Source organism: Epinephelus moara, chromosome 24, assembly GCF_006386435.1.
Source record: "Epinephelus moara isolate mb chromosome 24, YSFRI_EMoa_1.0, whole genome shotgun sequence".
In the NCBI taxonomy this organism is placed as follows: Eukaryota; Metazoa; Chordata; class Actinopteri; order Perciformes; family Serranidae; genus Epinephelus; species Epinephelus moara.
The window spans coordinates 51,317,786-51,324,112 of NC_065529.1; positions in this window are offsets into that span (position 1 = coordinate 51,317,786).

Sequence of the window (6,327 nt, forward strand, 5' to 3'; positions counted from 1 at the left end):
GTGACGGAGAAGTTCGAAGGGTTCACGACGGCGTCACGGCAATGACGTAGGTACGTTGTAGGTACGCTACAGGACCATAAATCAGGCTTTGGTCCCACTGTGACAAATTGACTTTAGGACCATTTCACTCACACTGACATGTTTACAGGGATTTTAAAAGACAGACACAATAAATAATTTCTTTTCATATTGGATGTCTCAGGACAGAGTGACTATACATGATCACTAACTGAAGAGCTAATACGCTCAGTTATGGAGAGATCTGCCAGCATAAGGACGCTCTGCAAGATGTTCCTTTAAACACATGTATAAAATAATTTCCAGCTGCAGGAATGTGTTATATATTATTTATAGGCAGGGGGGCTGTGGTAGATATCTCAGAGGGGTTTGGGGCCATTGAAATTCCTCAGCAGTTATTACACGCTCCTGTGGCTGAAGCCCAGAGCCCCAACCCCCCCTCTTTAAACTGAGCCCTGAGAGACAGACCATCAATCAGAGTCTTCCTCTCTATCCCTCTGTGTGTGTGTGTGTGTGTGCTGCTCCTTCTCTCTCAGACACTTTATTTGCCTATTTTCTCTTATTTTCTCTTTGTCGCTGCCTCTGTTGCTCACACACACACACACACACACACACACACACACACACACACACACACACACACACACACACTGTAGAGACTATTTCTGGTCAGGGAATCCTCAGTGATGCTGAAGACAACTGCAGAATAAGTGGGTCAGTTTACACAACAGGACAAACAGGAAGGCTGATTCCACATCACAGGACGACTGTCACATTATTAATGAACCAAACTACATGAAGTGAACACATGAACGTGTCCTCGGGACATCTTTCTGTCTGAGCATTAATTCCATATGACATACTGTCAGACTCCTCTTATGAATATGTAACATATCCTCACACAGCAGTTCAGATGATATTCTACCAGTTACCACCCCACACACGATGTGACGTCCTTAATGTGAAGTTAAGTAATTAATGTCAGGAAAAGGAACACAATGACGACGTACCTTAAAGTATGACAGAGGCATTTTCAACCTGGACCCTATTTCAGATCAAGTGAAAGGTAAAGAGACACTTCAGACACCTGTAATTGACCTATGGCTAAGCCCCGCCCTCAAACGCGATGAGCCAATCACAGTGCGTATAGCCATTCCCATACACTGGGACATTCTCTGCCTGGACATCCATTGAAATGCATTACAGAAAGTCAGTTTTGTTCGGTTTTATGAGCTTTTTCTGAGATTTGAAGTTTAAAAATGGTCAAACGGTGTGCATGGGGTACATGCAACTCTGACACAAGGTATCCTGAGAGGCTGGGCGACCAGGTGTATTTTTTACACTTTAAACCACATCTCAACCGAGAAAAGTGTCTCCTTTGGATAAAGTTGTGTGGTAACGTTAGACCACAACATCAACTCAACGTGAATAAGATTAACAATGATGTCTACATCTGTTCTAAGGTAAGTCAACATTGTGTTTGAGGCAACATATTGTCACTTTGCTGGAAAGAAATATAAAGTTATCTTTAACATCTCTAGCTAACGTTAGCTAAAGTTAGCCTAACGTTAGCTCCTAGCTGCGTTGTTCATCATGTCACCTTGTTTGCTGGGAGTTCATTAGCCTATTTTGTTCTAGTTTTGTACTTTGGTGATCGTACATCATTGTTAGCTGTTGTCCAAAGGGCTCTAGTTAAGCTAACGTTAACTTCTGGAGCTTAGCTTCATTAACTTATCTGTAATGGCAGAGATAACAAAGGTTGGCAAACGTTATGCTGAATGATTCAGTGTAAATACTGTAGCACCAAACTAACGGAGAGACACTCTTGGTAAAGATGGTAAAAAGGCCGTTATCCTTTTCTCATATTCTGAGCCAAAAACCTTAACTTCAGTGGCACTTTAACTTGTTGTCTTTGATGGTGACGGCAACCAGATGCGGTTCACAAGCGTACACTGTGACCTGTAAATTTTGGCTTGTAATTTAAGCTTTTCATCGACCTTCTCAACAATAAAATGATGAATATATCCCTCCAATGCGTAGTTTAGGCCCTTTTGGTTACTTCTCAATGACATCTGATCGTTATGTCCCCAAAAATCATCAGTTGCCTCCTGTGAAATGCCGTGTACTGTGACACCTGCCATAGCGCCGGTCACTGAATGTTGATAGTTTGTCCGAGTGAGTGGAGGGGGCGTGGCTTAGCCATAGGTCAATTGCAATCTGAGCCTATCTGTGGGGAAAATAACCACTTTTAATGGACATACAGTGACAATGTTCAGTTGCTTCGTGTGCTTCCATCACTCCCGTCCCACAGCTGCCGGCTGCTGCCCACTCCCTCAGTACTGGACTAATTAAAAAAATGTTCACACCAGTCTCTTTGACCAACACAGAGAAACAGGGTCCAGGTTGAAAAGAAGCCCAAGTCACCTTTTAAACTGACTCAAAGTTCAGACAGTTCTGAGCACCGATCTCTGGGGGAAAGAAATTTGTGACCCATCCACCAAACTAATCTGCTGGGACCACTTCCTTCTTTACTCCTGTCAGACCTGATGATCACAGCCCTCCATAAGACATGGGTTATGCATGGATAACCAGCTCATCATTACGTGGGATATGTACAAAGTCTGGTGCATTGCTTTTTGTAGAAAAACGTACAAGCAGTTTGAAGATGTGGTTTGTTTCCATGAGGCCTGATGGGAGATCTGTTTCTCTGGATAAAAGTCTATGATCACAGCCGCCAAGTGTCACACACTGACCGTGCAACTTATCGACTGACTGCACACATAGTAAACCTGCGGCAAGCTCAGCTGCTGCTGACTCGCTCTAAACTGAAAAAGAATCTTAAACATACAGACGAGCTCAGTCTGAGTAACTAGTCAACATAATATGAACATGTCATGTTACTAGTGATGCGTCATGTTTTACATGTCCATCCCATCAGCAGCTGTTTCACTGCACTGAGTGTTCATTTTCATCTCTTTACCCCCTCAAGTTGATGGTTAGTCTCTGCTCAGTGCACACAAGAGGACACGGCGGGCTCGTGTGGCCACATCAAGGTCAGGTGCGCCCAGCCAAGTGCATCTGAAGCATGCCAAGACACACCTCTAGTAATCTTGTGGCTCCCATGGTGCACCTGTGGCACACTTACAGGTTGGGCTCAGAGAGAACGTACTATTGTAGGAAGTGCATTAAAGGCTGTGACAATCACATCCAATCACACTCACTACTTTCACCCCCTGTAGTCACAGGGCTCTCACCGTCATGGCACACTCACATTTTTGGAATCCTGTAGAGAGTTCCCTCAGAGGAAACTTCCTGGCAGGAACAGACGGTCCTGAGGGAGTTATGAGCAGAGCGAGAAGTTTTAAGTGATTTACAGTTTTTCATGGCGCTGTGTGAACTGTTCTCAGTGTGTCAGTCTCCAACACGCCTGCTGATGGGCAGCGGAAACTGTCGAGGACAAGTCATCAAAATACATGTTTGATGTGCACGTAAGTACAGTGAGTTCTGTGGCTGCACCACATGTGACTGTGGTCTGACAGTGTGCAGCATCACTGCAGTTAGAGACCGCATAGAGCAGATACCTGCTGTGTTTACATGTTGAAATGAATGCGTCCCAGCTCCTGTAGGCTGAGAGTGATACCTACCAAAACACATCATCTTTATCATCACATGACGTCCGCATACTACAGTGACAGGTGCCGTGTAGCCAAACAGCGGCGTATCTTAACACTGTGAAAGGTTCCGTCTGCCTGCATTACAGACTGACGCCGGCAGGCAGCTCATACTGCCAAGGAAGCTGGCTTTTGGTGTCTAACAGGCAAATCACTGACAAAGCAGCGGTATTTGAATACTTTGGAATGAGAACAAGCTTTACGATCCCCACAGGAAACACAGCAACAGGTTGCATAAAAAACCCACAAAAACATGGCAATGACTCACTGAATTACAACTGGCTGTTTGTTGCTTGGCAGGCGTCTCTCCTAGGTGTCATGGCATCCACCATTCCCTCCACCTCCTGATGACCAAGTCAGCTCATATACTTTAGATACACTAATGTAATATGTATGAAATGTACAAATGTGACATATCAGCCCGTTCTCAACTGGAAGTCGTCAAATCCTGCCGCTTTGTCAGTGACTTCTGCATCAGACACTGACGCCAGAAGCCACCTTTTGCAGCAGTATGAAACGCCACCAGTCAGCCTGAGCACCTGTCACAGCAGTATGATACACGGACGGGCAGCGTCAGGTTGTAACTTGACTGGATAGCACCCGCCACGCCAGTGTGATATGCCGCTGGATGGCGTTTTGCAATGCTGCTGATAATGATGTAATATAAGGAGCAGGACAGTCCATGTAGGGCAGGTGGGAGGGGAGGTGGATGGGTCTAACAAGTCCCAGACTTTCACTTCCTGTTTGAAAGCCAAACCATGATGTTAACTTAACCAGGTGCTTTATATGACACCCTGGCATTGGTTATGGCATCTGGGCACGTCAGCAGCAGATGCAGGAGGATACCTAGCTTGTGATACGTAGACGTTAAAGTCCACTGACAAAGCAGCGATATGTGACGACATGAGATGAAAACATTTTTAAAAATTTCGTGGATTGCAGGAAAGCATGCCAGCATTTTCTTCAGGTAACTGGGCTGCACTGTAACATACAAGCGTTCAGTCCAATCACATCTGGGATCTCTAACCTCTCTAAAATAGTGAGTATTACTTATCAGTTTGTGCAGTCTACTGGCGGGAATATGATATGCATTTAATAGATTTAGTTTGACAAGAAGCAGGAATAACTCACCCTCATCAACAGCAGAGACCCCCACCCTCCACCCTCCACCCCCCACACTGCACAAAGAGAGGAAAATGAATCTAAAGTGTTGGAAAGCTGACAGGCTCGGTGGCAGTAAGACTGACTACAGTGAGTTCACAGTAACAATGTGTAGCTGCTGATAAAAAGCATAACATCAGTTGCCTTCCAAAAACCTCAAGGCAATCCAGAAAAAAAAACCCCGTCCCATAGATGATTAATTCAGCAGAAAAAAAGTCACAGTAAATTTAAAATCTTTTGAATATATTCATTTTCCCCCTCAGCTTTATTTTTTAAGACTAAAGGTTTTTTTGTTGTTGTTTCCAGCTCTGTTTCAGAAAGGGGAAAAGTCCCATAAAACTGACAAACCTGCTTCTTTAGTTGCTATTTGAAGTTTGTTATCTTGAGGAAATGAATTTCCATATCAAGCCAGGATTCAAAGGCTGGTGGTCATACGGGACGATGAAGGCATGAAGACGAGCCTGCATCTATCTGAAGTGGAGGTCACACTTTCTTTCAAAGTTTGAACACAGAGGTCAACAAGAACAGAAGGCCAACAATCTGTACCTCTAACTGGACTCAGTGCTCACTGTTATTGTTCTAATCTACTTCAATTCTTGTCACCTGCTCAGACACATTGGAAGAAGCATTGAGTGTTACAATAATCAGTATATTTACCCTACATAAACAGAAGGCTGTGGAAACCTCTGTCAGCAGCATCAGGAGCTGTCTGATGGATGTGCTGTGTGTGTGCTGTGAAGGTGAACGGTGTCAAAATGAAAAGACTTAGAGTGGACGCCAGCTGGAAAACAGAAAGACGGCTCTACTTTAATCACGCAAGCAATTAACTTTGTACTTCCCACCTCTGTCGGAGAGATTCTGGAAGACAAGGACTTGTGCCAGTTGACCCAGATGTAGGTTCCCGTGCAGGCAGCCATGATGGATCGTTCATAGTGCCGGTTTCAGTGTTTCAGTGTTTACCTTCAGTCAAACTCAAAGACAAATACTTGAAATGATTCATGTAAAAATCAAAGCACCTTAAGTGAAGATTTTCCTTTAAATTAAATCAGTTGCACAAAACACCCTGAAGTCTTCCCCTTAAGGTTTTCTCCTTATCTTGGTCTTATACTTAAGGAATTGTTTAAGGTTCATTAAAGCATTGCAAAACAAGTAAGGACAAAAAAACATAAGGTACCTCTGACTGCATCTTATGCTGTGTTCCCACCAAACGCGATTTCGCAAATTCGCGCGTCAAGATTACATACAAAGTCAATGCAAAGACGCGATTAGACGCGAAATCGCGCCGGGCGGCACGATGGACGCGTCTAGTGCGACGCGATGAACGCGATAGAGGCGTCTAGCGTGGCGCGATAGACGCGAAAATCGCATCCAACGCCTCATCGCTCGAGTTGAAAATATTGAACTTTTGAGGCGAATTCGCGTGACGCCGTGCCGCGAAAGCCAATCAGCGTTGAGATTCTCCCGACGTCACTGGCGT